Source organism: Triturus cristatus, chromosome 2_1 (genome assembly GCF_964204655.1).
Source record: "Triturus cristatus chromosome 2_1, aTriCri1.1, whole genome shotgun sequence".
Taxonomy (NCBI): Eukaryota; Metazoa; Chordata; class Amphibia; order Caudata; family Salamandridae; genus Triturus; species Triturus cristatus.
Window position 1 is genome coordinate 503,397,099 of NC_140581.1, and position 12,171 is coordinate 503,409,269.

At 41.0% G+C, this 12,171-nt stretch overlaps 1 protein-coding gene across 6 annotated transcripts in view; it reads left to right on the forward strand.

Annotated features, from left to right (window-relative positions):
• The window catches only part of LOC146865554 (baculoviral IAP repeat-containing protein 1-like), a 1,189,967-nt gene that overhangs the window by 882,525 nt on the left and 295,271 nt on the right, over nt 1-12,171 (forward strand). The gene's annotated exons all lie outside the window — the stretch shown is intronic.

Consider the following 12,171-nt stretch of genomic DNA (forward strand, 5'->3'; position numbering starts at 1 on the left):
TCATTTCCTCCATAATCCACCTGGACCAGACAGGCTTTATGCCCCACAGAAGCACCATGCTAAACCTCCGACACCTGTACGGCGTTATGCAAGAGGCAACATTGATCGGGACGAAACCCACAGCACTGTTGTCATTAGACGCCCGCAAGGCATTCGATAGTATTGAATGGACCTACTTAATGGAGGTTCTGATCCACCTGGGCTTTGGCCCCAAATTTCGAGCTTGGATCCGTCTGCTGTACCACGCACCACTGGTGAGGGTGCGGTTAAACAGATCTGTGTAAAGGACCTTTACATTGCCCAGGGCTACACGCCAGGGATGTCCCCTATCCCCCATGATTTTCTCAAAGATGCTGGAACCACCCACTGCATGGGTCCTGAGGGACCCACTGATCAGAGGTATCAATATGGGGGTGAATGGGAAGAACGCATCTCCCTGTACGCCGATGATGTATTGTTGTATGTAAGCAGGCCCAGGCAGATGATCCATAGAGCTACCAATATGCTCTGCCTTTTCAGTACTTACTCAGGGTACCAGGTCAACTGGGACAAGTCGCTCCTTTTTAGCTTGACATGTGAGGTCCCTCAGCTCACCTCGGAATGTAGGGATTTGATACGCTGGGACCAATTTAAATACCTGGGGATCTGGATCACCAAATCGGAGATGCACTTTCTGAATTTAAATATACAGGCCCAGCTATCGAGGCTCTGTGAGGACATCTTGCTCTGGCGTAAGTTGCCCATATCCCTCATGGGCAGGGCCGTGTTATTCAAAATGATGGCCCTCCTGAGGCTACTGTATGTGTTGCAGAACACCTCCTGCTGTATACCGGCGAAATTCCTCTGGATTATTGAGTGGGAGCAGCTCAACCTCCTATGGGAAGGTGGCACTCCACGTATTGCATTGCGTAAGCTGCAACGGGGGTATACAAGGGCAGCCTGGCTGTTCGAATATACGGAACTACTACAGGGCGGCTTAACTTATCAATATTTATGTATGGGTGTTGGCACCTTTCTCTGAGCCCGCCTACCGGGCTGACAGGCGTGCAATGGGGGCTGGAGGGTATGCCTCAATTCTATATCAAAAGCACCGAGTGAAATAGCTACCAATACATATGCAGATGGTGGTGCGGGCTTGGAACTCTGTTACTAGGGTGTTGGATGGGACGCGCGGCTGACCCAGCATACCCTGCTCTGGCACAGTGACGCCCTGAGCGAAGTGGGAGGTCTTCGGGGCTTTTGCAGTTGGAGTTTAATTGTTATAGTTAACCTTGGGGAGGTATGGAGAAAGGGGACCATACTGACCTTTAACGAAATCCAGAATGAGTATCACATGTCAGATGGGGAACAATTCCGTTATCTGCAACTGAGGCACGAGTTGCTTTGCCACATGCCAAAGGGAGAGACCTTGCCGGAATTCTCCCCATTAGAGGACTGATTACTGCTGGACTCTATGCTAGATAAGGCAATCTCCATCACATAGCAGAAAATAATGAACGACCTCCCGGATCCCCTGGACCCACTTAGAGAGGTGTGGAAGACCGATGTAGGTATTCTACAAGATGACAATTGGCAAAAGGCAATTCAATGTCCCAGGGAAGTCGCAATACGCATGTTCCAGACTAATCCAGATCCGAGTACTACATAGGGCGTACGCTCCCAGGATGCTCCAATGCACGCTGGGCAGATGTGAAATGGTTTTGTGTGTCAGGGGTTGTGGGGAGACTGGCATGTTCTTCCTCATTATCTGGGTGTCAGCTGCCACTTCTACTGATCTTGCGCAGGAACAGAGATGCCTTTTCCCGATACCACCCCTGGGAACCATAAACGCACTACTGTTGAATAAATGCGCTGAATGTTTCCACAAGAAGGGGGGTAGGGGGATTGGATAAAATAATAAAGAGAGAAGAGACTGCCAATGGTTATCTGCTTCCGCTCCAATCTTCATTCAGCTATTCTTGCTTCAGTTTGGGGCATTCTGGAGGCTAAACAACGATGACACTCATTATTTCTAATTCTCACTAAAAACCCTCTCAGACCACCTATTAATACTCTAGCTTATGTTTTACGGACCAGTGTAATCTTTAGCTTGTGCCTCTCTTCTATATCATTTGTCTGTGGATATATCTAATTCTGTCTTTTCTTTTTCTGTCAATAAAAATATTAACATTACATTTATTAAGACTTATTCAATGCCTCTCACTCGCTATTATCTTCTAGCGCATGTTTACATACCCATCTATGTCTTTCTCTGTCGTTATAGTGTATATTCAATTATATTTCATTTCTCTTCAGGATACTGATCTCGGTGGAACTATCTTCAGTGAGCTTTTCTATTCAATTACTATCTATACGTTTACTCTAACTTTTTAAAACGTTATAACTTAGCTCATTGTGATGACTTGTAACTGCTCGTCGGCTCGTCTCTCAGTCTGGTCCGTCCTCTCGATTCTCTTCGTATCTTCGTTATCGTTGCCGTGTACAGAGGTGGCTATGCAGACTTTTGTAACCGCGCAGAGTCTTATAGACGCCCAGTTCAGTATTAACTGCGCATGAGCTCAAAAGAGACGCTGCCTCTGAGGGAAAAAATAACTGTACTGAAAACGCGTACAGAACACGGAAGTGTATGCCACTGAAGGCGGTCTGCAAACTCCAAAAACGCAGGTTGGAAGGTATTATGTTGGAAGGAATAACCCTGACTAAACTAACTCGGGACACCAAGCAAACTCAACCGAACGGTTCTCGAATTCAGGTGAAGTGCGCCAACATTCTAAGTTGAGCGCTTCACATAGAATTCTGAGACTGGTTGAAAGACTAGAATGTCACCTCTACCGGAGCGTCGGCCATCTTGGAGTTCTTATTTTTCCGGGCCTCGCTCCAGGTCAGAGCTCTCTTGATTTGTTTCGTTTCAGAGATCTTTTGGCACTTATAACGCAAAGAGAAGGTTCATAGTTTTTAATAGTCCTGACACTGGGCATGCCCGAAAATTCAACAATTCTGGGCTGGAATACCGGGAGTGATGTCTGAGGTAGCTGGTGGGCAGGTGCAACTCGACGCAAGGTGGCACTTACTGGGAGTCACGAGGGAGGAGAGATGGCCCACACCCACCAGGACCTGGCACCTACTGGCAGCAGTGACAGCCAAACAAAACATTGCAAGACTATAGGGGGCGACAAATGCGCCAAGATTGACCAACTGGGAAAAAGACCTGAACTGGTGCTGTCTAGCAGAGAAAACAATATACAAAAGCAGGGGTTGTCTCAAGAAATGGGAAAAGATTTGTAGCTCGTGCGAGGCCTATCGGACCTGAGGTGATGGAGGGCGAGAGGGTGGGCAAGCTGGGGTGGAGGGACTGTGGGAGAGTTTAGGTAATGTACCCAGGACGTGAAGCCATGTGTTGAAAGAATATATATTCCACTCCTGTAATTGCCCAAAGTGGTTTTGCTTATTATCTATTGTCCTGGTGGACTGCACTGTTGTTTTAATAAAAAGAAGTTTAAAAAAAAACCATCTACAGAAAGGTAGACCCAAGTGGGGTACGGAAATATGCGCAGTACACTCAAAAGTAGGAGAAGAGACAGGAGGAACGCTCATGAGACTGGTAAAGAACTACAGATTGAAAATCACAGTAACACTGCACACATATATTAGCCTACGTTCCCTCAGGAGACATAGGGGGGCTGGTAGAGGGAAAGAGATGAGGAGAACAGGGCAGGCTTATCCAGAAAAAGGTATAACTTCACAAATCACTTTATGGCATGTCAAGCGGAGCTACCTACACTGTCTGGGGTCAACTAAAAACCAGAAAGCCGTCTTCTCCTTAACACCCTCATGTACCTCCCACCGCAGCGCTGTAGCCTCCACCTCTGGGAAAGACTCAAGGTAACTGAAGCCTACTCGCATTTAGGCCTATGTTGGAAATACATTTTTTATTAATGTGTATATCACGTAAACTAATGAGCACACTAAGGATATACACAGTATTTCTTCTTTATATATGTATACTGCCATACATTAACACGAAAGTTAACATGCTAACACACAGATTAACATAGTTTAGTAATGATTATGGCGCTCTTAAAATTCTCGCCCCACTTATCTTCCTTCTCTCCTTCCTCATTCCAGAACTCTTTTCTCTATGGTGGTGCCTCTAGAAGCACTCCACTGCCAGCCCTAGATTCTTTAAAAACATTTTCTACCCTACCTCTTCCTATTTTTATTTTTTCTTATGTTTTTTCCGTTTGGTTACTGTTGCCTTGCAAACCCTCAAAACTTAGGTCCGCTTAACCTGATCCCACTGGATCCATAGTGGAAGCCCGGGCACCCGGGCCTATGATTTGAACTTCAAAACAATACACAAAAATCCTTGGAAAGGTACACATCAAGCAAATATGCACATATACAATATTTTATTTAACTCCCAACTAAAAAGCAAAAATATAAATTTTAATTATATTTGATTAATTTCAGATTTCTAAAAGACAAAGCGATACTGGACTCTAGCATTTAGCTTTGTTTTTTTTACTTCTAATGCATGGTCTTGTTTTCTTCGCGTATACTAGTGCTTCAAATGAGGCCAACAATTGTCCATACTAGATTCTGTTTACTGTACTTGTGTGCCCCCACGAAACAAGCTGAGGATACCAACTAGAATTTTAGCCTCCTGTTTCAAATGCCTTCACATTTACAAAGCATTTAAACAATGTCAGTTTTACATTTGGCTTTTTATGTGTATTTACTACATTAATTTGCTAATATTGTTTAATTTTTCAAACAGTTACAGACCCTCTCAGTAGGTGTTGCAGAGCCCTCTAGGGTTCACAGACCCCAGGGTAAAACCCACTGAGCCAGGCTTTCTATCTAGTATTATTTACTTGAACTCATACAGGGCAGAGATAGATGGAACAGAAGGATTTGCTCCCTACAGGGTTCTGCGATGCCCAAACCTCTAGGCTGGGGCAGGTTGTGGCTTTATCTGTCAGATCTCCACAGCCGTTAGTGTGGTTTCATGTGAGGTAGATTGGTGGGACCTTGGTTTATGAGTATATTTTTACAGCTCTGATGACTCTCTAGTGCTCAAACTGTGTGTAAGTTTGACTTGTGTAAGTAAACTGTGGGTAATGGAAAGCTCTCTCATTTAAGGTTAAAATTCCAGCTATATAAGCATTTTAGAACATAGGTAAAAATAAGTAGTATCACATCTTAGAACTAGAGAAACATGCAGAGAAAGAAGAAATACCATTGAGAGAAGGGAGCTAGTGATATTCCCTCCGTGCCCATGGAGACCTGAGGTAAGCAGGTAAAAGTTTTTGGATTCTATTTAAATCCCTCATCATTAGTTGCAATTGAAGGCTTGATGGAAAGCAACAGAATTGTGGAAAGATTAGATTGAGTTGGCTACAGATATGTCTGTTCATTCAAACTCAAAAACAAGTCTAAGGTGAATCTCCATCATGCATAATCAGAGGAAGTGATATCCTAAGAATTTTTTTCAGAATTTTATTTTATTTTTAATTTCTAAGACATAATCTTCTAGAAATATAAAAAAATAAAATAATATATTAAGGTAGGATTAATTTTTTCTGTATTTCATCAATATTGGAACTCCGTATCGATAGGCTAAACCCAGCACCTCTAGCCACTAACATCTATTAAAGAACTCTTATATACACTATTTCTTTTTTAAAATATATAGGTAAACTCAATAATTATTTTACAGTAACCGGCATTAACCAATACATGATCTTTTCTGAACTGATTTTATATAGTTAGCCAATGTAATTACAATATCTAAATATTTCATTTTAACTAAACTGACTAGTGCTTCTGACTGATTTGTGGATGCATATTTCTGGGCAAAAGGACACAAAATGTACTTGTCTCTTCTAAAAAAAAAAAAAAAAATCAAACAGTCTAAAAGGAGATGTGTAATAACATATCTGACCCTCAAAATCACAAGCAAATCAGCCATTATTCTAAAATGTTTTTCTTTAAGCTCTGTTATTCTCCAAGTTGGGTCAATAACAATTCTAATTCTTAAAATGTGATCCAGGGTTCATTAATGAGCCATTTGAGTCATATAAGGAAATATGCCTGTGCCACCAATCCCTGTCCAAAAATTCAAACCTGATTTATTAGAGGACAGATAGATTTAGCTTTGTTAGCAAATTTTTATAACCTTTTTGTTCAGTAATTGTTGTATTTTAACCAAAGAAAGGTTGCTTCCTAATTGTAAAATATCGACCCTTTCCAGGACCAAATATAAAGTAATGTTTACTATTTATCACAATGAGATACTGACTGATTCAGTATATTCCTCCAAGTAACAACAGAACGTCTTTTTTCTATCCATGCTCCTAATTAGAGAGCATTGAAACTGTAAATACTATGATTGAAATAGCAAGTTCCAAGAGAGAATAACCACTTGTAACCTTATTGCCTGTATCATGGAACTAGCGGAGTGAGCAAGTCTTTTTAAGCAAAAGCTTTCTAGATTTTCACAGTTTAATTGGGATTCAAGGGCCAATAGTTCAACATCATGAAGGGTCTGGGGAATGGATTTCTATCATAGATTTTTTAATGGTGCTATAGAGAAGCCACCATATTAAGTTTCAAACCATTTGAGCATGTTTGTAGCAGAAAGAAGGGCCATTGTTAAAATGGTTGAAATTTCTCCCATGGCATGTTTTCATCAAAATATTTATAAACACTAAACGGTTCTAGCAGAGGATTTTTAAAAAGCCAAGCAAATTTCTTTGCCGATTAATGTCTTGGTCTTCGCAACATTAATAGTTAGTCTTTAGTTTCACAAAAATCACAAAGAGAATTAATTTTCCTTTGTTATCCAACTGGGGTTTAATCCACAAGTATTAAATCATCAACATACACAAGGCACAGTATGTGGCCTTTTTTTTTCCCCCGAAGTTTTATATCTCGCAAACCTGACCCGAAATCGGGTATCAGAGTGCTTTACATGAGCACCAGTTGCGTTACATGAGGACACATTAAGTTTTTTGTTAGGCACAGGGAGATTGCGTGAGTTGCACAGAATCACAGGATGTTAAGCATTATTGCTGAGACTCAAACCCGGTTCCCCAGATTTGAGGTCGACCACCATAGCCGTTAGGCTACATTCTCTCCCCATCACCTATTTTCAGGAAAAACAAATGTGTCTTCAATATAAAACTAGGAAGGTCCAAGACATAATGGCTCAATAGAAGGGGGGCTAAGACCACACTTGCTGCAAGTCGTTTTCAACAGGAATTGTTCCGGATAAAATGCTATTCCTGTTCAGACCCACCAATTTCTTGAGTTTAGTTGCTGGCTCATAAATAGCAAAGCTAGGGGAATGGTATAAGACTGGAGTTTATTCCATAACAGATTTTGTTCCACAATGTAAAATGCAGCCCGGAAATCCACAAAGCAACAGCATAAGTTGCCAATCATTGCAATGGATGGCTGGCCCACCGACCAAAGAACAATACAGTGGTCAGTTGTAGAAGGATTTTCCCTGAAACTACTTTGCTTCCTCGGTATAATGCTAGAGGTTGACACCTAACTTTCTAGGTGTTTAATAGAGTTCTTGCTTAAATTTGAGAGGAGATAGCCAGCAAAAAAACCAATCTATAATTTCCTGGGTTTTTTGTTTATTTTTTGGGGTAAGTTGGCTTGTTAATAGCATCTCACCATAAATGGGGGTGTTGCCACCTTAGATGTAATCCATTGAAATAAAGGGTTCAATGTAGCAGTCGACCAAAAAGGTTAATCATTAAATATTTTAGCTGAAAGACTGCCCGGGAAGGTTTCATAGTTTTAATTATCTGACGAAGAATACCTGCTTCCAGAAATCCCATTAGGGCAAGATCTGGAGCACTTAATGTGTTCTGTTGAAATGTTATTTTATTTAAAGAAGTTTTATATATACTGGATATGTCCATTCCTTTTTTCCTCTGGTGTTTGTGCTTCTGCACTATCAGACAATACCTTCAACTCACCATTTACCAAAAGCCAGATATTTTTTTGCATTACTGCACTATTGGTTCTTGCACTTTGGACCAATTATTATTGTAAAATATGCTTGTTTTAAATAAATAAACCTTTTTTATTTTTCAAAGTTACAGTTTGCATTAATCAGCATGGCTCTTTCTTTTTTCTAATTTGTGCATATTGCATTAAGTTCATTCCTCAGATTAAAACACTCCTGCTGAAACTGCCCTCTAGGGACACTAGATCTATTCATCTCCAGGGTGTCCTGACAGTTAACATGAGCTTTCAAACAATACAGTACTCTCTTTACAAGCTGATTATCCCAACCTATATCAATTTTTCTGAAGGAACTTACTGATGTCTTTTCAATCTTTGGGATTGATTTAACTTTTGGCAGATAACTTATGCTCCATCAGGGTGACTGAGTAAATTATTCTGTCACTCTGGCGGAGTAACCGCCTGACAAATTCAAAAATGTCCGCCAACCCAACAGACATTTCTACCATTCACAGGAACCGCTGTCAAGGCGTTCCTGTGAATGTATTGAAACTTTGCTGTACAGCTCCGTCAAACATAATGGAGTCGTACAGCAAAGTGTCAAAACTTTTTTTATTTTTTAAAAACAATACCCTAAAGTTGTTTTTTGATAATAAAACACAATATCCCCACATCAATGGAGTTGTCTTCCACGAAAAGAGGGGCATATTGTAATTTTTTATTTCCTCTTACCGCCAGACTTTTCCTGGTGGTGATGGGCAGTAAAATATGGCTATATGTTCGCCCATCTAAATTGTGCGAGAAGACACATAGCTATTTCTCAGATGGCCCTTACCTCACTGGGCGGTCAGAGATGTTTGACCTCATCAATGGAATGAAGTTTCTGCCATAGCCAAACTATGGTCTAATAGCCTTACTGCAAACAGTGCTAAAATGGCCTGTGCAAGGACATTTTCAAGATGGCGAAAGTCTTTGCCCACACTAAACGTGGGCTTTGAGTGTTATGGATGTGTAAGGGATTGCACTATGGTAATCCTCCATCCTCCCACATGTAACACTAAAATCCCGTTTGAAGTGGGCCTGTACCTGCAATAAACCAGGAGACAGAAGACTGGTAGGACCGGCAGATCCCAGACCGAGGATATATAAGGATTGTCCTGGCATTTTTAAGTACGACACATAATTTTTGGGTGGATCAGACATACCTATTAGGTAGGTTTTGACAATGGGGGATTAACAGGATGGCAGCCCCACCCTTCTGCTGAGCTCAGATGGGCCATCTCGGCCCATTCAGGTTACCCTGTCAATCACAGTGACCTCCTGTGTGGCTTCTGGGAGGAATCACACACCTCATTTAGGGCTGAGGAAATGCTGGATATTGGCAGAGGAAAATACTAATCAGCCTTCTGAAAGGTCAGACAGATAAAAGTAAATTTCCTGAAAGTTACCCTTCCATTATAGTTTAGAAAAATTCAATTTTAATATTATGTTGAATTTTTATTAAATATAAAAATAAGTCTTTGGATGGCACCTGTAGCTGATACAGGTCAAATTTCATAGATTAAAGGGTGTAATCTATAGTTTGAAATGTTCCAGATGCCAGTTACTGCCTGACCAGTGGCAATGTCTTTTTGGGTCTACTCACAGGGAAAACATGCCATTTTTAATGTCACACATGTTCTTCTGATGAATATTGTGCACCCTACCGTGTGGGCAGCAAGGTGCGTCAGGGATGACATTATATATATATATATATTCACTTAAAAAACCATAGGTTTCACGCATGTTATAGTTAGGTGGACATTTCACTCGTAAAAAACCAATGAAATTCCCCCGTTATAGTTAGTTCAGACAACTATAGCTCGCGCGCCCGCAATCCTGCTCATGACGTCACATATTACATAACTCATGACATGGTCAGTGGCATCACTCATGACATCATCCTTGTGATAGAGTGGCGGTCGCGCGAGTTATAGTTATCTGAACTAACTATAACGGGGGAATTTCATTGGTTTTTTACGAGTGAAATATCCACCTAACTATAACATGCGTGAAACCTATGGTTTTTTAAGTGAATTTGCAAGGTTTTTTAAATGCTAATTCCTAACTATAACGTGTGTGAAACCTATGGTTTTTTCAGTGAATTTGTACGGTTTTTTAAGTGCTAAGTTATGTATGTATTATTATTTTTTTTATATATTAATTTTACAATAAATGACGTATTAAAAAATTTTTGGGGGGATTTTCACCGTGCGCGCACGGTGCGCGCACCCCCGCGATTTAACAAAAAAACAATTTAAATGTTTTTTTCTGCCTTCGGGGTCCTTCAGGGACCCACTGACAAAGGCTAGGGGGTCAGGAACTCTCTACCCTGCCCCCTTTTCATGTTCGCCACCTTCCTTTTTCACTCTCGCACTAAAAACAAACAAAATGGCGGCCGACACTTCCTGATTTCGACCGATTCGAACGTTGACTAACATGTAACCACCAATCAGAATTACGCTCGCGCACGTTAGGGTGCTCGCATGGTGCGCGCACGGTGCGCGCACGGTGCACGCTTATAGATATTTATATGCTTTTAAATGCTATTTTCTCAGGAACTACTGAACAGATTGACACCAGACCTGCAAAAGGCACTTCCCTGACCTGAGGACTACCTCTCTGCCAAATTTCAAATAATTCTGTTCAGCCGTTTGGGCCGTACCTTCGACTAAAGGTCCTATGGAAAAATGCATGGGGAAAACGCATTTTGGGACCCCCCTTTTTTCTCGGCCCCCGCTTGACGAATCACCCCGAGACTTTCAGGGTAGGAGCTGAGCGGAGCGCCCCATTAGTTTTGAAAATTTCGCGAGGATTCGTCAACCGGCGTCAAAGTTATTCAAAATAGAATTTTCAGATTTCCTATGGAAACACGGTCCTAACTATAACTATCTACTGGCGACCGCCAGTAGATAATATATACATATATAAACATATAAATATAATCTGCATATCTATATAAATATAAATTCATGCAAACATATACATATACATATATGCATACATATGCATGGTATGTATATGAAAGTTTGAAAAACTCTAATACAAGCAAAGCTAAAAAGCCACCTAATTACAAACAGAATTGCTTTAACTTAAACGAGGGCGAGACCTATTGCATTTTCAATGCTTGTTTACTTTAATTCCATCAAGGAGGCATTCAGATGTGTCACACATTTTCTATAAATTCTGAATGGTAGCACTCTAGTTGCTCATTAGATCACTGTAGTAAAGCTACTGCTCACCAGGGAAGTCTGCTGCTGGTATTGGTAGTGCATGTTTCAGTCTGCATGGCAGAATTTTTTAATGAAATAGAAGAGGATTTGAGAAGTCACTCAAAATGTGCCCTAATTTTTCTTTTTTCCTCACTAATCATAATTTCTATGGCAAAATGAACCTCCTCATTGAGTTCCTTTTAAATTAAACTACTCTCTACTACTCACTCGCTACTACTTTCTACTACTCACTCTCTACTACTCACTTTCTACTACTCTCTACTACTCTACTACTCTCTACTACTACTCTCTACTACTCACTCTCTACTACTCACTCTCTACTACTCTCTACCACTCACTCTCTACTACTCTACTACTCACTCTCTACTACTCTCTACTACTCTCTCTCTACTACTCCCTCTCTACTACTCACTCTACTACTCTCTACTACTCACTGTCTACTACTCACTCTGTACTACTCTACTACTCTCTGCTACTCACTCTCTACTACTCACTCTCAACTACTCACTCTACTACTCTCTCTACTACTCACTCTCTACTACTCTCTACTACTCACTCTACTACTCTCTACCACTCACTCTCTACTACTCTCTCTCTCTACTAATCACTCTCTACTACTCACTCTACTACTCTCTACTACTCTCTCTGCTACTCACTCTCTACTACTCTCTACTACTAACTCTCTAGTACTCTACTACTCTCTCTACTACTCACTCTCTACTACTCACTCTCTACTACTCTCTACTACTCTCTCTCTACTACACACTCTCTACTACTTGCTCTCTACTACTCACTCTATTACTCACTCTACTACTCACTCTCTACTACTCCCTACTACTCACTCTACTACTCACTCTCTACTACTCTCTACTACTCACTCTCTACTACTCCACTACTCTCTACTAATCACTCTCTA